This window comes from Molothrus aeneus, chromosome 12 (assembly GCF_037042795.1).
Source record: "Molothrus aeneus isolate 106 chromosome 12, BPBGC_Maene_1.0, whole genome shotgun sequence".
Taxonomy (NCBI): domain Eukaryota; kingdom Metazoa; phylum Chordata; class Aves; order Passeriformes; family Icteridae; genus Molothrus; species Molothrus aeneus.
The window spans coordinates 6520088-6540473 of record NC_089657.1 but is presented as its reverse complement, the minus strand read 5'-3'; the positions used below and the strand labels follow the sequence as shown (position 1 = coordinate 6540473).

General features: G+C 45.8%; 1 long non-coding RNA gene across 1 annotated transcript; it reads right to left on the bottom strand.

Moving 5' to 3' along the window:
* Positions 1-4360: 4360 nt before the first annotated feature.
* Positions 4361-19488, bottom strand: LOC136561706 (uncharacterized). Its single transcript, XR_010784389.1, has 3 exons — positions 19250-19488; positions 14486-14595; positions 4361-6894 (listed from the first exon to the last, which is right to left on the bottom strand). It is a non-coding gene; the product is annotated as an uncharacterized lncRNA (long non-coding RNA).
* Between the last annotated feature and the right edge of the window lie 898 nt (positions 19489-20386).

Here is a 20386-nt window from a genome sequence, read left to right as displayed (position 1 = left end):
GAGCACAGTTTTGGATTCATCCTCACATCCTCCAGTCTTGGTGGCTCTGTTGTTTTTTTATTTCCCTTTCTCTGCCCCCTTCCCTGCCCTCACTCCCCTGATGGCTGCAGGGGATGTGATTCAGGCACTCATCACTGCTCTGCAGCTTCTTTACAGAGCTAAAACTGACTGGGTCTTTCACTCTCCTCTCATAGCAGTGGTGCAGAGTGAGGCACATGGCAGGGCAGGGGTTTCATCTGTTGTTTTATCTTCTGGTTTGATGTTTAACACATGAGGCAGAACCCCAAGCCCCTGCTCACCATGTCAGGCTAGGCTGCAGGGGAGCACATTGACAGCAACACAGTGGCTGCACCACAATCAATCAATCTGATAGAAAAAGGGTTTAAGGCTTCTAACAGTGCCATGGTGACTGAGCTGAGCCCAACCTGGGTCTAGCTTAATCCCTGATCTGTGTAAAGCCCTCTTCTGTGCTTTCCTGAGGCTGGGGCAGCTGGAGAGGTTGCTCTCCATGAGCACAGGATGGCAGCTGTGGGCTGAAACTCGCTGAGCTGCCTCCCCAGTACGTGATGGGTTTGTGAGGGATTTAAAAGAAAAAACATTACAATGTCTTTGTCAGTCTTCCATGCTCACTTAACCTGGTTGTTGGTGATTTGTAGTATTTTTTAAAATAAAAACCAAATGCTTTCCCTTTATAAGTAAATATGCTTTGAAGAGGGCTTTAAAGGAAAGATGATTAGTTACTATCCAACTGTTGCTAAATTCATTGGTTGATGGTCCATATACTGCATTTTTTAATGTCACTGATACCTGATACAGACCATTCCCAAGCTGTTTGATAATTATTTATCAGCCATCTGCATCAGCATCATCTGCATGACCAGTGATAGCCAAAAAGCAGGAAGGAGAGGAAGGGGTTAAGCTGTAGGCAGGAAAGGGAAGGCAGAAACCAAGCAGCAAACAATTGGCACCTGGGCTCCATTGAAGACTAAAAGTGGGGAAAAAAAGGCTTAATTGAAAAATCTGCCTATTGTGTGTGCAGTCTCCAATGGGAAACAAACAAACCCATTCAAATGAAGGGAAAAAAAAGGCAAAGAATTAAAAAATCCTTGTGCTGTTGTGCAGAATTGGGGGGGTTAACTCTTCCCAGTCTCTGGCAGAAATATTTTTATAACCAAACCATCTCCCTTTTTAAAGCATTTAGTTGGATTGAGTAATTTCTTAAGTCCTCCATCATCAGGACCAGTTTGGGTTTGGCAGCTCAAACACCAAAGCTCTTGGCAAGGTCAGGACAAGTTCAGTGGTTCTCCCTGTCCTGAAAGAGAGGAGAAAAGGGAAGCTCACTGCAGAATCAAGGACTCCTGCATTTCATCTTTTGGCTTGCATTGCTCACCATGGAGTTTTAGCCATAAAAAAAAGGGGAGGTGACACCAAATCGCATTAAAAAGTGCCCTTTCCCAGTGTTTTTATTCCAGACATTCAAAGGAAGCTCATTTTTCTTCTAGCATTCTTTTCTTCTAGCATTCTTTTCTTCTAGCATTCATAATTTTAGCAGAACCATTCTCATCCCAGACCCCACTCATCAGTTGTTCAATCCTTTGGCACTGGATCTGGACAAAGGAAGGGACACATCTGGGTCACAAGAAAGCACGGAGAGAAACTCTCCAAAACTGGACAGAGAAAAATGAAATGCAGGAAGACAGAGCCTGCAGCTGGATGCTCTTTGCACTGGGCTTCCTTTAAAGGAATGGATTTGCTGCTAAACACATCTCAGGCTCAGATGTGACCAGGAGAAGGTGGGATGGAGATGAGGAGTCAGACAGGGAATAGCCAGGGAGATGCAGGGCCCAGGAACATCAAGGATGGAGAAGAGAAGGAACAGGGATTGCTCTCCTCGTTTAGATCCATCAGTGCTGGAGGCTTGGGAAGCACATGACGCTACCAGAGGGATGCTGGGCAGGAGCAGGATAACTCCAGGATAAGGGCAAGCTGCTCCCACTCCAGGGCTGGGCCAGGGAAGGAGGGGAATTATTCCTCTCCCCTTTCCAGTGGGATGCAGGTGCCACCCCATGCAGAGGCAGGAAAACTGCCTTGCAATCAAGTACAAAACCTGCCGGGCAAGCCCAGGATGCCAGCAGCCATTTCTCCTGGATTTCCTGCTTACAGGCATTTTAAGCTTGCTTTGTCTCAAAAGCACCTTTTTTGCCAAGGGCATTCCCATTTCTTTTGGATCCTGAACAGAGGTTTGGAAAGCTGACTTTGATGAGGGAACCGTTTCCTATTTTGATCCGTGTTAACTTGGAGTTTCCCTTGTCACCAAAATCAGGGGGTGAACCCAACCCTTGAAGGGCCATAAGATCCTAACTATCCAATCCCCAATCCCCTCAGCATTGGCTTGTAGAACCTTCTCTGGGTTAATTTAGCAAACTTAAGGGTTTGGCAAGTTCAGGATCAAAACAACCAAAAAATTCGTGAAAAAGAAACTGAACTGAAGCTGGCTAAAAGCTGTTGACTCATGACAACAATTCAGTGAAAAGGAGGCAGGAAGAATGGAGAAAAAGTTTGTGAAGGCTCCATCATAACTCCTGGGATCAGTCAATGGGCTGAACCTCTCTTCTCCCCCATAGGAACGCCTGTTGGGTTAGAAATGCCCTCTGCCTGCTGAATATTTTTATTGGGGACTACAGCTTGTCTGGATATTGCTTTGAATAAGCTTTTGCAGTCAAATACTGACAGATACCATCACCAACAATCCCTGAACCTTAACCTGTCACAATTTTATATTTATAATGAGTATAGTTCCATAAACTGTTCCATAAAATTCCAAAGTGGGACTCCTTTATGGATGCTAGCAGTTGCCAGCAGCAGGTAACATATTCAAATAGGAAGTCCTACTGAGGGGTCATAAAGTGGGAAGACCTGCTGAGGGATCTTCATTATGCTCTTGGCCTATTTCCATGAATGTCAGTCCGACTTCCCTCCAATCCAGCAGGACTACTCAATGAAGGGTCCCTGTAAGAGGATGCTGACAGACTGGTCAGGCACAAGGGTCTCAGCTTTTCTGGGGCACTGACAGCTGGGCAGCTTGTTTTTCCTGGAATTTCTTGAGCAGTGAAAGTGCTCCATAAGTGCTCCTCAAGTAATAGCCTCCTGTGAAGGACAGCAAGGAAAGAACTTCTCACAATGGTCCCAGTCACAAGTACAGGCAGTTTTCTTTGAGATGCCTAAATATGCACAGAGAAGTACCAAGCCACACACGAGAGTCCCTGTATTCTATTGCCAAAATATTTACACACAAAAGTAAAACAGCTCACTGGCTTGCAAAACACTGGAAGGTATGTTCTCAGCTGCTCAGAGAGATGCAGTGGTTGCATGTGCTCCATATTACACAGCGGTGCCCATGGCTGGTTCCTCTCGTGCTGAGGAAAGCTGATTCCTCAAATGACTCCTGAGTGCTTACTCCTCCACTCTTGGAACACCAGCTTTATTCTAAACAATTTCCAAACACTCTTTTGGTTTCTTCCCAAGCTTTGGAGGTGGATGAAATAAACATGGCTGTTGAAACAAAGACAGTCTACCAGTATTCATCAACTTGAAAGCAACCACCCTCAGTGGCAATAAAGCAACAACTGAGTGTGAGATTTGTACTCTGGAAACATCCCAAAGAATTGCCTTTGGTTTTAAAACAACAACTGACCTGTCACCTTCTTAGCATTCCCCATAACATCCAACTAGTTCAGGAGATGGTGTATCTACTCAGTAAAACCATCAGTAGTGTCTGATCTCAAGAGGTTTCTTTCTGTTGTTTGTGGCCCTCCTGTATTTCTGCTGCTATCAGTCAGACACTGCTGCAGGCCAGGAGCTGGACTCAAGGATCCTGATGGGTCCCTTCCAGCTCAGAATATTCTATGTTTCTGATTGTATGATTCTAGGAGGGGTATGAGAGTGGTTCTCCAGCCCACCATGGTCACCTATGGCCTTTGGTAGAGGTACAAGGTACACATGGCCTGAAATCTGATGCTGTTGGAGCAGCAGCAAAGTTAATCACATGCAATACCTATGCAGCATAAAACCTGAAAATCCATACCAGTCACATTTCCTCACATTCAGCTCAGCCATGCTCCAGATTTATAAGCCATTTCTGAGTGATTTTATTCCTAGGAATGCATCCTGGCTACGACTACCTTTGCATGCATCATGCTGCTTTTGATTTAATCTTGATTAATTATTTTTGTCCAGCCATTCAGAGCCCACTCGTCAGGGGCACTGATTTATGATGCAAGGCATGAAATAACCAGGTTCTATTAGAAAGATTTGCAGTTACAAGACTGAAGCATTATTTATTGGGGCTTCACTGGTAATTGGTAATTTTTCCACCAGCACATGTGAGTGGGCAAGGGGATTCTGTTAGGCATTTTCTGGGATGATTACTTGTTTTATTTACCTGTCTGTTTTCAACAGCCACATGAGAATAACAGTTGTTGTGGGTATTGAGCTACATACATTTAAATAAGACCAAAACATTCTCAGCTGTAAATGGAGGGGAGGTAAGACAGGTGTTTCCAGTACTGAGCACATCTAATACCCAGATCTCTAGGCAAAAAGACACAGGCCTTATTGACTTTTAATGCAATCTGTTAAATATCCAGAAATACAAGTGTTGAATACTGACTTTTGTACCTCACAAATCAGCTGAAAGCTTTGCAGATACACTCTAGATTTCATGCCAATATAAAAAGTCCTGCTCCTGGAGTTTCACAACTAGTATTTTTGTGGGAGTTAAGAATACATGTATACATATTTGAACAAATATTTCCACTCCTCCTCCCAGGCAGACCTGATGCTGTTCGCCTGTGGTGAGAGGGGAGGCAGGGGCAGCCCTGGGACTCTGTGGAGCAGCCACATCTCTGCCCCTCTACCCCTGCCTAGGCCAGGCTTTACTGCTCTGCTCCTCTCTGCTCCTCTATCCTTTATAAACCAGCTCGTGGCAGCTGATTCTATTCTGGGGTGTAAATGCTCCAAGAGAAAGGTGTCTGGTTATTTCTCAGGGGATTGTGTGTTTACAAAGGAGAGGTGGCAGAGGGTCTGAAGGGAGCTGGGCTCAGCATGTCAGGCAACTCCCCAAAACCAAAACAGTCCAGGAAAGCTCCTAACAGGCACCACATAGATGAGGTTTAAGTCTTTCTTCTGTGCTGTGCTGCTGCTCTGTCCTCCTCACCAGGATGTTACTGCCCTTGTTTTACTGTCCCCATAGAAATATGGGATTTCCAATCCCAATTAAGAAGTACTTAGATATTTAAATGAATTCAGCCTAACTCATGTTAATCGGGAAATGGTCCATTTTTGTCTTAAGGTGCTGATGCCCAAATCAGGCTGCAAAGCCACTCTGCCCTTTCAGCAGCCCTTGGCTCACACCACAGACCAGCAGCTGCCCTGGTTAGGTGGCTCTGGACAGAGCCACACACCCAAAAGCTTTTCATTTCTCTCTCCAGTACAAAGCCCTTTGCATTATGTGAAAGAGAAAGCTCTGATCAGTAAGAAATACTAGTTTTTCCTCTGCACCTTGCCCTGAGGTCCCATCATTTTTCACAATCCAAACAGGACTGGCCTCAGTGTGTGCTTGGAAGCCCAGTGAGTAAAACACATAGGAAATGAGGGGAAGGATGCTGGAAGTTCTGTGGCATCTTTTGTAATAGATAGGGTCTTAACCCCAGTGTCCTGGATAAACTCCAGTTCTGGTAATTGCATTCTGCATAGTTAAAATCCCCCTGCAGTTTCAAATGAATCCATTATTGCTCACTTCCTTCCCCAAATTGCTGTGCAGCTTTGCTTTGTGCTGCTGAAGAGTTGCTTTGTTTCACCTGAGGGATGATGGCATTTCATGACTGTATGAAATGGGCCTGAGTGCACAGTTTGTACAACACTCAGTGAAACACTCTGGGATTATTCATAATTAAGTATCTGCTCCCTGCAAATGAATGGGTTTATAATGTTGGGTGAAGTAGGGCAGCACAAAGCATGACTTCTCTCTGTACTTGAAAGTTGGTAATATAAAACTTAAAAGGGCAGTAAAAGACAGAAGTTTTCTAAAATTCCCCTTATGCAGCTCTAAGTGACGGTCTCAGTCTTTCCCACATTGCTATTGATTAATTGCCCTACTTCAATTTCCTTGTCCTAAGTGGAAACATTACAATCGTAACTTCAATCTCTGGCCACGATACAAACTGATTCTAAATCTTTAAATTGTGTCAGTGGGAGGAGGTGACGGGGGGTGGAAGGAAAGCTTTTATTTTTATTACTAATTTTCATGTGTTCCAGGACTTACTAATTTCACGCAGATGTAGAGAAACCACAAGGTATTTCTGCTGCAGTCAAACCCAGGAGATGCCTCAGCATCATAAACTTGCTCTGGCATGATCTTGTCCCAGCAGTGTGTCCTGCTAAGGAACCTGAGGATATTCCACAAACATCAAAACATGCAAGTCTTTCTAGAGCTGAGCCAGTGACCTTTTTCAACTCCAGCTGGTTGAGTTATAGCTTTGTTCCCATTTGAGATTCAGCCTTGTCCTTTTTGTGCTCATTGCTTGTGGTCTTGCAAGAATGTCACAGGCATTTTGTGAATTTCCAGCTTGGCCAGGAAGGAAATGGTACCACAAGAAGCTCTGTGTGCCATAGGTGAGATAGACTTTCTAGGAGCCTTAGCAAGGGAGAAAACAGCCAGGATTCCCACCCTTGGGAACATCATTCTTCTATAAAACTATTCCTCTGACCCAGGGCTATTACTCACAAAGCAGAAGGTCAATATAATGGTGTAAGTAGATTCCTCATCTCCTTTTCTTCTCTGCAAGGTAGGTCCCAATCTGCTCCTTGATTGCTCCAGCACAGTTTTGATGAAGGCTAAGAAGGAAATCAATAGAAAAAAATATAGAAAATTATGTATGATGTGGCATTCTTGAGAAAAAAAATACACTTAATTTGAAACAGAAAAATGCTGGCTTGGGAGCCACATGTGTATTTCATTTGGAAAAAAAATCTGTACTGTTATTGAAGTAGCCACAATGAGAGTATTAGCTACAAATTAGGTATGTGTACTGGGAAGGCAGCTTTGTGTGGATGGGAGAGGGGCAGCAGCATCCCTTACACTGTGAGACACATAAATGAGAAGCTGAAGGATCTGCAGGCTGGGCAGAGGTCAGCTCAGGACCCAACGGAGCCTCAGTGCTATTTTATGCATAAACAATATTTTGAACATAAACCACAATATCTTAAGAACAGTCCTCTGGTAAATAAATTGTCAGAGAGTAAATAACAAGCCTCTCCTTGAAGATTTGGAGGAGCAGGGAACCCAGCATGAGTAACAAACCACAGCTGACAGCGTGCCACACTTCAAATGCCTAGGAGCACGTTCATGGCACTGCTCCCCCAGGGCTTTGGCCCCTCCACGTAGCAGTCTCGTGCCATCAGAGAGCACCCCCAAAACCCAGCTATGGCTTTCTCCCTTCCTAAACCATTGTTTTTTCTGCAGCATCTGGGGCGAGGATCCCGTCTCCTTCCTCCATCCCCAAACCCATGTTGCAGGGTGGGTCCTCTGGAAGAGAAAATAAGCAAAATAAAATAAATGATTTGCTTCCCACGTGCTCCTCTGCCATGCCACCCAAGTCTTCAGCAAGGAGGTGCTATTCCACCCTCAGCTTGAATACTAGCAGTCCTTAAAATTATATGAGAACTGGCTGGATTGGGCTGGAGGGCTTCTCTCCCAGGCCCCAGTAATGCCCTGATTTTGAAATAGGAAATTTTCATAAGCACTGTTTCAGAGATTTTGAAACTTTTAAAAAACAAAACTGGGAAATGGGTAGTGCATTTTTTCCATGTTCCTGACAGCCGTTTTTCCTTTTTCTTCAGTGAGAAAAGTTAAAAAAAAAATAGAGAGAAAGAGAAAGATAGAGAGAGAAGGAAACTAGAAGCACAGATGAGACATTATTCTAGAATGAATTATTTTGATTAAAAGTCCTGACAGAGCTTTGATAAAAGAAGATCTTTTTCCCAACATTGTGGTGGAGAAAGGACCGTGGAGGACAAATTAGAGGAGCGTTGCTTGTGCCTCCCAGCCGAGTTAATTCTGTTAGCGAGCTGCCGTGAGAGCGGGATTTACATAACCACCCTCGGTGGAAATCGCACATGCGGCGCTGCTCCAGCTTCCCGGCCAAGAAACCGGGCAGCGACAGCTCCCGAGGCCCCGGGATTCGCGCAGGGATTGAATTCCCAGCCCTGAGAGCCCCCAGCAGCCGGCCCGGGGCGGGATGGACGCGCTCCGCCCGGGACGCGCACCGGGAGCGGGAGCACAGCACCCTCTGCTGTAGCTCTGCCGGACGGGACGGACACAGGAACGGACATCTGGGTACGGGAATGGACACATGGACAGAGGAACGGACACCTGAAAACGGGAACGGACACCCGGGCACAGGAATGGACACCTGGACACAGGAACAGACACCTGGACATGGACACCTGGACATGAGAACAGACACCTGGACATGAGAACGGACACCTGGACATGGGAATGGACACCTGGACACGGGCACAGACACCTGGACACGGACACCTGGACATGAGTAAAGACATCTGGACATGGGAACAGACACCTGGACATGGGAACGGACACCTGGACATGGGAACGGACACCTGGACATGGACACTCGAATATGGGAATGGGTACTTGGAGATGGGCATGGACACCCGGACACAGGAATGGACACCTGGACATTGGCACAGACATCTGGACACAGGCACCTGGGCATGGGATGAACACCTGGATGGGCACCTGGACACTGGGCACAGACAGAGACAGCTCAGCTGAGTGCTCAGAGCTGCCTTGTGTAGGGACACCCATGTCTGCCTTCTCCACTGGCTGCAAAAATCCCCTTTAATTCTTTCTAGACACACATTATCATGGTTTTTGGCATGAAAACAAATTACTGCTACCTCTTTTGACTTTCTTCTTCTCTTCTTGGTGGCTAACCTTGCCATCAGTGAAACAGTGTGTGCTATTTAAAACATAAATAGTTCTTAATTTAACTGTCAGACATTGGATCTTGCTACACCTATAGGCATAGCTAGAATACTACTTTTAGAATATTTATTCCTCATGAACATATATAAACCCTGTAATCAAATGAAGGCCACAATCTTTCTGATTAGCCAAACAGATTGAGCTCTGTAAAATCTCACACCATAAGACACACTTTCCTGCCCTTTACTATGGCTCCTTGCAGTGTCCTTTCAAAGTTTTGCAACATCTTTTCTGAGATGTGGGAGGCAGAATTGCATTTGCTATTCCAGTCTCACCATAACAACAGAGTTGGAGAAGGTTAAACCATTCATTCCCTGTTCTCCTGTGTCCCTGGTCTCAGCAGATGTAGAGGTCATGATGCTTTATTTCATTTTATTTCCTCTTAGAAGAGAATACAACTTCCATTCAGAATACCAGTTAAAATAAAAATCTGCACTTAAGACCTGAAGCTTTTATTGTGTATCAATTAAATATTAATCCCTCATCCAGCCAGTGAAGTTGTTTTGAGCCCAGAAGAATTAACATGATCTTGGCAAGCAAGTATCTTTAAGAAGGCATCTGGCACATGATGCTCAACCCTCTTTTTTTTTTTTTTTTAGAGAAATTCCTATGTAGGCATATGCCTCAGGAAAGAGTGAACTCTTTCCTCAGCAAAGAGTACTACATGAGACACTTCTTGTGCATTCAAAATTTTCCTTGGTGACAAGTAAGAATTTTCTCCCCTTAAATAAGGAAGCTTGCCTTGCAGCCACAGCAGCTCAAAAGAGGTCACCTTTGCCTTCAAAAAGAGACTCTTCAGGAATCTGTGTTCTGCTATTATCTCGTTCTTGGAAAAAAAAATGAAGACATAGCCACGTAAAGAGATGTATTTATAACCACCACTGGTTTAATTTCAAACTGTTAGCTCCTCAACACACTAGCCATAAAAATAGCTGTAAAAGCAGCTGCTTGCAAAAAGCTCTTGCACTGTCCCATGAGCACTCATAGCTTCATATTTATGATGGAGATCATGGAAGAAGAGCAGAGAAAATTGCACTTAGATTCCTTGAAGCAATTTTTTTTTTTCCTGCAAGAACCGAGCATGAATTTATTGTGTAAATACAATTTAGGGTCACTCTTTAAAGCAGAGGTGATTACTCAAGGATGGAAATATAAGCTGTTATATGCATTGACAAAACAATGTGTTCACAGAGCCAGGTACCATCCATGCTTTAACAACCAAGTCAGGCACAGGGATCTCAGCAAGTACAATTTAAAAGGTAATTGAAACATCAATATATATCTTCACATTATTTTACTTGCAGCCAGACCATTATTGTAGTACATGTCAGCTGAGCTGGCCAGGAGATCTTACAAGAATGCATTGAACAATCCATGTTGGAAAAGAGGCTGCACAGCTCACACCATGGCCAGAATGGTTCTCCAGGGGTGCCCCCAGTAGTGCCTGGAATTACTACAGAAAATGCATCCCCTAAACCCATTCAAGGAACCCTAAGTGGAGTTGCAGAAACAACATAAGGCAGCAACTGGAGGGTTCATTATTAAGGATGGTTCCAGTTTCCCAAATCCTCCCCAAAACCATAATGGGGACACCCTGTGGGCAGCAGGCTGGGGAGGTCATGCCTGGAGCCCAGAACCCCCCATGGTCTTCTGGGCACCACTGCAGTACAAATACTAAACAACAGTAAATTAGCTGCATTTCTAATGGGAGCATTTTTTTTTCTTCTTTTTTTATGTAGTTTGTTGATGAAAACTTCATGACAGGAGAAAGATAAGAGTCACTTATAAATATTTATCATCAGTTATTTTTTCTATTCTCAAGAAAGAGAATAGTCTCTTTACTGAGAAAATAGAGTCTCATTAGGCTCTGCAGAAACCAATTATATGATGTTCATCATCTTTCAACTTTCATAGGTTCTTAATTGCTGTAGGAGAAACAGTTGTTGTTAAATAGCTATTTTTATATGATCCAGATATTATGACTGTTGAACCAGTAAAATGCACAGTATATTTATGCCATTGGTCTTAAACTTTTTATCTTCCTGGATTATTGATGTGGTCCTTGCAAGCTGTCCAGTTAGCAAGATAGATACAATTAAAGTAAAATGGATGGGATAATAAGTTTATATGCACAAAGCCCCACAGGCACACACAGATCCCTTGTGCATCCTCATCCCTCTCAGCTAAACCAGGGAAGATTCCAAAGGTGTGCTGCATCTTTAAAATATAATTCCTCCCAGCTGAATAGCTCCAGGATCTAAAAATTCAGTTCATTAAAAACATCATGACATCTAAAAATAATTAAATGAGAGTTTTGAAGGTGGCAGATTCTTAAATTGCCTTCTAAATTTTGGCCCTGCAGCTTTGCGTGTTCAGCTTTCTTTTTGGCCTCTGTTAGTGCACTAAATATTTACTCCTTTCCTGTCCCTTAATGAAAGCTGAGATTCTCATGAAACATCACAACTAAATAGCCTCATATCACCTCACCAATACCAAGAGTAAAAAGTCCTTTAGATCTTAAATTAGTGACTAAAGAACATGGAGGAGACACTGGCAAGTTTCGAATAGGATACACCAGAAGGGAGGTTATTCATCCAAACCCTTTGAGATGTCTGTTACTCTTTATTAAGAAAGAGCTGAGGAAGTCGGGCTGTTCTGAGCCACAGAAGCCCTTGGAATGTCCTGCTGATGGAGCTGCATGAACATGGCTGGTTCTCCAGCCCCACTGGAATAACTCACAACTTTCTTCCTAAAGAGTTGAAGGTAAAAAAGGATCTTGAGCTTCCCCAAACAGATCCACAATTGATTCAATTGGGCTAATCAGAAAAACTGAATTTATGGAATGGATGTGCAAAAATAGGAGGAAAAGAAGCATAAGGAAGCCAAAAAGAGACAGACTTAGCTTAGCTGAGAGCATTTTCCAGGCCCTTAAGGAAAAATCACTGCTCCCAGCAGGCAAACTTCACCTTGTCCTTCCTGAGCAAATGACATTCACCATCACGGTGGTACATTAGAGAGGATGAGCTGGGAGGGAATGTGATAAATTGCTGTAATTAAAGAAAGAAAAAGACACCAAATTAGCTGTCAAAGAGGAGGACTGCAGAAGTGTACCTAGGATGAGATGATTCACAGGGTTAGAGATTGGGATACTCCAGGCAGTAAAAGCACCGGAGGTCCCCAAGCATCCTCTGGGTGCTTCTGACACACCTGGAGAATAAATCAAGCCTGCAGCACTCCCCATCCTCCTTTCACGGCCTCTGCAGGGCAGAACTTCCCTTTGCTTTCCAGACTGTTGCATAACCCTGTGTGTAAATGATGCTTACAGCAAGGGGAGTGAGTTGACACTACTGAGGGCTTTGTAAGGCTCTGCAGGGCGCCCTGGGATGCCAGTTGTGGCACTCAGCTGAGAGCTGAATATTGCTATACCCCTGCCTGTGGATGGTGGTTGCTAGGAGGCAAATATCATATTGAGAAACCTGAAAGGAAGTAACAATTTCAGGTCCAGTTTGGGGCTCTTTGAAATCTTTCTGTTGATTTTAAATAGGATGTGATGCAGCCTTTAGCAAAGATAGTGGAATTTTTGCGAAGAAGTGAAAATGGATGTCATCCAAATGACTCCAGGTAATAAGGATGGACAACAACAGGCCATAGGAAAGGAAGAATTACTGGGGAAAATGAAAGGCAGCATCAAAGAGCTTCAGCTGAACAAAACCCCACCAGATAAAGAATCTTTCTGGGAAAAGCTAACAATGGGAGCTTGTATAAAACATGTATTATTCCTAGGCCACTCTCATGCCAGGGTTAAATTTGGCAGAGCCTCTGGGGGTTTTCCACATGGCCATTCTCACCTAATGAATTCTCTCTACCTGTAAAGCTGAACCAAACTGTTTCTGCACTTTGTCCTTCCTGCTCTCCCACTGCGGAATCTTGCAGTGATTTTAGGTGTTGATCTGGGCTATAGGAGGTTTAAAGTTCACTGGATGGGGCCAGGGGAAGTTTTCTGGCATGTGGTGTGAACCCATTGCAGCTCTGGTCCGGACCCCTCTCCACTGTGAGCACAAAACCACCCCAGGAGCCCTGAAACGCTGCAGCTGCTCTGTGGAAACACAAAAGAGAATAAAGGAATTTTCAAAGTGGAAAAAACCTCATCAGACCTGGATGAAATACAGTCAAATAAACAAAAGCTCTCCCTGCCTACTGTACTGTTGCAGGACAAGTCCTTTTGTTCAGCAGTCCCTGAGAGCTCCCTATTAGCAGAGCCCCACGCGGGCTCTCTCCTCATCCCAGCTGAGCTCTGGCAGGTTTTCAGCTCCTTCCTGGCAGCCCCAGCACTGCTCGTGCTAAGGACTGCCTGGGAGCCTTGCCCAGCAAGGCCACTCCCTTATTTTAGGAAGGACAGAGCTCTGTCCATCTGGTGGGGTGTCCCTGAACAGGAGACGCTGGCCAGGACACCACAGCCACACAAACCTCTGCAGCCAAACACCTGCAATCAGCAGAACAATGTCCCCCAGCTCTCCCACCATCCCAGCTAACCCAGGTCTCACCTGGGGGTGACCTACCAGCCATATCCATGTGGACACCCCCATTCCTCTTCCCTTCAGCTGACCTGTCTTGCTGTGAGTGCTCAGGGCTGGGGACAGTGTGACAGACACCCCACACGATGTGCAGCACACTCTGACCACCCCAGGCACTGTGGGGCTTAAGAATCTCCATTGGCATCATAGGCTAGGTTTTTTGGTTGGTTTTTTGTCCCCTGTTGTTATTTTATTTGTCCATTCTCACTTAGAAGACAGCACAGAGAAATAAGATCAGTCTGCAGTAACATGGGGGGTTTTGTGTGATTGTTTCCATAGGAGCTGCATGGGGATGAAAGCATACTGCAAAACAGTGGAAAACAGTGTTTTCATCACCTTCAGGGACTCCCCAGTGGGGTGTAAGAGTATGCTCACTGCTCAGGTATTCACACCTCCTCTGCTCCTCTAGGGAGGGATAATTTCCTCAGGGTTTGACTCAATAAGAAGAAGACACCTCCTTTTTTGCTAGTGAAAGCAAACAACTCCCCAGAAGAAAAAAATGCACCACTGTGATCCTCACTCTGTGAGTGCTAATCTGGCTTAAGCAAAATCACAGGGAGTGTCCACCTGAGTTGAGGGATGGTCCTGTCATCTCAAAAACAACACAGTCTTAAATACCCTCACCAATGAGCAAGGAACGATTAATGCTGGCTGTCCAAAAAGGCATAAAAATGCAATTCCACCTCCCAATATAATCTGATAAGTGATTTTTAGCAGGCATGATATGTGGTTCCTTGCTCAGCCATATTAAAATATTGGCACCAAACAGGTAAATTAGATGATTCAGGGTGCAGAAAATTAAAACCTTCACATCATGGGTGGAAGATTGAATCACAAAACTCACCTGTCTGGGACTGGCAGGATCCAAATTTTCAGTGCTAACTCAACTTGTATGCCATCATCTCATCTGCACATCATTGTTGACTGCTGTGGCCTCCCTCAGATGCCTATTACCTGGAATTTGTTCAGGTGTAACAATAAGCCAGACAGTTTTTACCTTATCAAATCTATAAAGTGACCAACAAACTTGAATGAAGCTGTTTTAAATAAACAATTTTTTAAAAATTATTAAAAATTTTGTGGGTGGAAAAATGGAAACTAATTTTTAATGATCCCAGATCTAAGGAAACCTACTGCTTGTGCTGGTTTCAGCTGGGGTAGGTAATTTTCTTCACAGTGGCTGGTGCAGGGCTCTGTTTTGGACAACACAGGGTTGACAATACAGAGATACTTTTGTTGCTGCTGAGCAGGACTTACACAGAGCCAAGGCCTTTTCAGTTTTTTGTGCTGCCACACTGGTGAGGAAGTTGAGGGTGCTTGGGAGGAGGCACAGCCAGGACAGGTGACCCACAGTGAGCAGAGGGATATTCCATGCCTTGTGACATAGGCTCCTGTGTAAAGCTGGGGGAAGAAGGGAGGGGACGTGTTTGGAGTGATGGGATTTATATTCCCAAGTCACTGCTGCATGTGCTGGGGCTCTCCTGGAGATGGTGGAACACCTGCTTGCCCAGGGGAAGCAGTGAATTAATTCTTTGTTTTACTTTGCCTGTGTGCTTGGGTTTTGCTCTCTATAATAAACTGTCTTTATCTCAACCCACAAGTTTCCTGGCTCTCAGACTTCCAATTCTCTCCCTTCTCCTGCTGGTGGGGGAATGAGTGAGCAGCTGAGGCTTGGCTGCTGGCTGGGGTGAAACCATGACAGTGCTGGATATATCAAATAATCCACACAAGTGATGGAAGATCCAAACCCCTGGCCCATTCTACTATCATGATCTGAATTTGCCTGTACCTGATGGACTGGGAAGCTGCAGGGGGGCAGACCATTGCCTTTTCTCCATTTCAGCTCTCCTGGAGCTCCAAATCCCACCATACCCAGCTGCTGCTATCCTGGGAAAAAATAGAAGTGGCAAAGCAGAGGCTCCTAAATAGGAATTATATTTAGATTGATTAAGATAGCTATTGTGTGTCAATTTACTTAAATATAAATGGATTATTTGGAATGTGCTCATTGAAGACTAATAGCTCCTGAATGCAATACAGATACGTGGCTAATTATAAAGTCAAGCAGCCATTATTAATGTTTCTAATGATCAATTTGTATTCCAACAACACACAACCATCAACTTTAAAGCTCCAACAGTCGCAGTAATTGGGAGAAGAGACTGCTCTATGCAGAAAGCAATCAACCAGCTGGTGCCTGCCTGGAATAAGAGGTAAAAAGCTGGGTTTTCAGGGGCCTGCACTAAGGCCTGAAAGCTTGATGGAGGCTCGAGGGGTTTTTTTCTTGGTAGGCATAGCCTGGAGGAGGTTGGATGAAAAGAAGACAGAAATGTGGCTGGAAGGGGGAAACACACAAGGATCTATAAGGTTACACACTCTGGGCACAATGGGAGACCTTAATACAATTCCAGAGTGATAGAGAGGCAATAGGACAAGCAGTCCCTGCGTGCAAACAAAATTTACTCAATTAGATACACTTAAATGCAATAAATTTTTTCATGGAAAACCAGAGCAGTTGTAACTTCCATTCTGCATGTCAGTTGAAGGAGCAGCAATAATTTAATACACTGCACTTGCAATTCTGTGCAACCAGAGCATCACGTGGCTGGGTCACTGCCAGGAGGAAAGCAAACAGGCTTTTCTAAAGAGAGCATCTCTGGAAGTAAATTTGGGCTAAATTGGATTTCTCAAGCACTGGCACACTTTGAAGCCTGTGGAGAGAACAGCTTCCCCCACCCGGCCAAGGGGCTCATCCCAAAAGCATCTTGCTGAGGTCCCAGGGCCAGGGCTCACATGTGGGTGTTGGGACTTTGGTGAAATCAAGCACCCTCATCATGGCCTCAGACCTGACTTCTCACTGGAACCCTGTGAAGGGTGGTGGTGGGGAGAGCAGGGGGCAGGAGCTTGTGGGTGGGCTCAGCCTCTGTCCATCCCATTGCCAGAGAACCCAGATGGACCATCCACAGCAAACCCTCTGTACAGCCTTGGAGGGGGCTGCACCTCAGTGCTCAGGGCCGGGCTGGCAGTGGGGCTGGGGCACCACTAATGACTCCCATTTGCCATCCCTCTCTTGCAGAAGGATGCACAGCTTTCCCTGCATCCTGGAGAAGATGTGATTCTTTGCAGCAGCTTTCTGGTGCAGGCTGGAAAAGTCTCGGGGCAGACTGGTACTTTTTAGATTTGGCCTTAGAGCCAGCTCCAAGTGCTGTTCTCCCTTTGAGGTATAAAACAAGTTCTACTACCCCAGGTTCTATAATCCACTGCAAAAGCAAAGGTGAGATGCAGTGCAGGACGGTGCCAGGGGATCAGTGGAAGGAAAAGGAACATGGAAAGGAGGTGCCCTGTCCCTGTCCCTGCTGGTCCATTCTTCACACCACTCCAAAGGTCCTGGTCTCATGAGTGAGGCCACCACAGGGACATCAGCCCTGAAGGGCATCTCAGCAGAGAAACTCCTGACCAGGAAAGACCTTGGAGTGAAGTTTTGGGCTGCCTACCTTCTGAAGGACAGGGGGATGTGGCTCCTGGGATACACTACAGCTCCCAAAATCCACAGCATCCCTCTTCTGGGGTGCCTTTCCCTAAGGAGCTCAAAGGCTCAGTAAAGCAGAACTGTCACTGGGAGATAACAATGTGGAAGGTGTTGAGCCTGGTAACACCTCTGCAAAACAGAATTTGAGGCCTTGAAGAGCACAGCTTCTTTGTGGGCTTAGAACCAGTCCCATCAAAAGGAAGGAGATCATGGATTATGGGGAAAGAAGGGAAGGACTTCAGCTGAGCACTTTTGGACTGCAGCACCCCCTTGTCCCAGGAATCAGCTCCACCTCAACTCTCTCAATGCATGTTAGCCCAGCATGTCCTAAGAGCTTTCCAAAGGCTGTATGGGCTTTCCCAGGAAATTCTCAGGACACTTTGCCAGCCTTTCCACCAGGATCCCTGTGGCACCCAGTGTGACACAGCTCAATTCCCGCTGTGCTCTCCTTCTCCAGGCACTGTGGCCAGGGAGGATTAACCCAGCATGGCCCCATCAGCCAGGGCAGCACAGCCCAGCACCCCCAGCCGTCCTGCCTCGAGCCCCCAAACCACCCCAGACCCAGCTCAGAGGGGGATGTCACGTTTGCCTTGGCTTTGTTTTGCCAGAGCGTGGAAGGAAACTGCAGCCAGACACACAGGCTCCCTCTACCCTCTGATCTTCAGCCAACAGAGTGTGTCAGATAGCCACCCAAATCTAGAAGGACAAGAGTATCACTCAGAGAAAAGCTTTATGGCAATTGCTTGATGCTTCACCAATTCAGCAACTAAATCTCAACAAAAATATATATCTGCCTTCTATTCTGAGACAGCCACCCCTCCTTTGCTGCAGTGACAGCACAGTGCTCAAAGTGTATTTTAGCCTTCAAGAAAATACACTCAGAGCTCAGAAAAACACTTCAAAGCTCCATGGCTGCTTAAAACAGTGTTAATACCTGGCCAGTTGGTGTCTGATCTCTGCATCAGAAGAGGTGCAATTGCCATTGTCACCCCCTGCCCAAACCTCCTCTGCTTTGTTATTTGGAATTGCAGGCAGTCCCGAGCAGCCCCCGACTGCCTGTGGACAGTCTAGCACTGCATGTGTTAGTAATGAGCTGCCATGGCCCATTCTCTCAGTATGAGCTCACTGCAGAAAAGGAATCTCCCTCCCTTTTTTATTCCATGGCAAGGCAGGAGGTTGTTTCTGCAGCTGTGCTGGAGCACCAGCCACTAGCTCAGAGGCTGGCTTCCAGCTCAGGGACCTTTGGACAGAGGTGGAAGGGCCAGAGGGTCTCAAGAGCCAGTGCTGAGGAGCCACTGTAGTGATTCCCTCATTTAGGGAACATCAGAACAAATTGCCAAAAACGCAGCCCTAGCAGGGACAGCCTGGCTGTGCCTTGGGCAGCAGGCACAGCATCTGACATCTGCAGTGTGTGACAGCTGCCCTGAGCCCCCTGCACAGCACAGCTCCACATGCACAGCTCCTGGTGCAGGCTGAGAGCTTTGGCACAGATGTGCTATGAATTGATAAGGTGTCAAATAGTTCTGACACTGTCTCCAGAGATAATATCAAGACTTGCATTTATGCTTCAACTCATTTTGCAAGTGCAAATCTCCAGCCAGCTGACACCCCATGCAGCAGCAGCCGGGGGTCTGAGGAAGGTGCTGCACACCTTGTTCCACACACACCCAGCTTAGATCAGCCACAGCAAATGCCAAAGCCTCTGGGTGGTTATGGTCACTTGCCCTAATGCACCTTCATCCTGCCATGGCCACCTCTCCAGTTTGCAGGGCTTTGGCTGGGCTTTGTTTACATGAGAAATGTTCAGGCTGATTCCCTTTTATATGATTGCTTCATCTGTGACTCCAGTGTACCTGCATCTGCACTGGGGCAAATATTTTCCAGGCTCAGCAGTGCAATTGTGAAGTGTAAATTCACACCAGTTTTCATTTTCTTTAAATTTCTTTCAGCATTCCAAAGAAAAGAATGGATGATTTCACTACCATATTTATTTAAAGAAAGTTAATTAACCTCATGGCAGGACTGTGGATCTCAGATGAGCCAGCATCTCATTTAAATGATAGGCACAGCTTTTCTTACCTGGTTATCCAGCAGAGTGATGGCAGCCCCTGCATGGTGATATTCATGCAGTGTGTGCTGAGGCTCTGGGAGAAGGCAGCAGTCACCTGGAGCTGCACCAGGGCTTGATTCTCACCACCAACGCCTCTCAGCACTGGGTATGAATGCTGACGATGACAGCAAAGTGGGAGCTGAGGCTCAGCTCTCATAATCATGCAGCTCAGAGCTGTTTGAATGCCTACAGAAAAAAACACACTTTACAAAATCAGACACATTCATACTGGTGTCACTTTGCAAAGGATAAGCAGATACAGAGCACTTTTAGAGCAGAACAACAGTGGCTCATTAGGTGTCAGAACAGCTTCCCAGCATCTGCCTGATTTGCACAAGCTCTGAACAGCATTTCCTTGAATCCCTGTGCTCAACTGCACCAAAGGCTGCTCTGCCTGGCAGCACCAAAAGCACACCAAGCTCCTGTGTCTGAGGCAGGTTGAGCCTCAGCCAGTGCTCTCCATCCTCAGCTTCCCCAGGGGCTGCCCAGGCAGCCAGACAAGCACCCTCTGCCATCCAGGTGGTTGGGGAGCTGAGCACCTTCCAGATCCAGAGCAGTTTGGGTTGGGAGGCCAAACTGGAAGTCACTGACCCAACCCCTGCTCTAAGCAGAGGGATTGGCTTGCTCAGGACCTTCTGCACAGTATCTGAATATTTCCAGGATCCCAGTCTCCCTTGCTAGCTTTTCACATCCATTGTGAAACTGTTTTCCCATTTGTCAACTTGCAATTTCTCTTGCTGCTACTCATGCCCATTGTCTTTCTGGATACACTCTAACCCCCCACAATATATTCTCCTATTGAAAGATGAAATGGTCTATCAGGAAAGCTTTTAAAATGATAGGAACTAGTCACATTTTTCAAAAAGGGTGAAATGTAGAACAGTGACAGAGCAGTCATAGGATTTTTTTTTATTATTTTCCTCTCCTGCTGCTCGTGGCAAAGCAGCTTCCAGCAAAGCATTGCACACTGCAGAGGTGTGGCAGAAGAGTCACACACCCCACAGAGCACACAGAGAGCCAGCCCAGGAGGCAGGCACTGATTCCTGCTGATGGGTAACTCAGCACAGTGCCACTAGAGAAGGAAAGCAGTGGGATCTTTGTCCCAT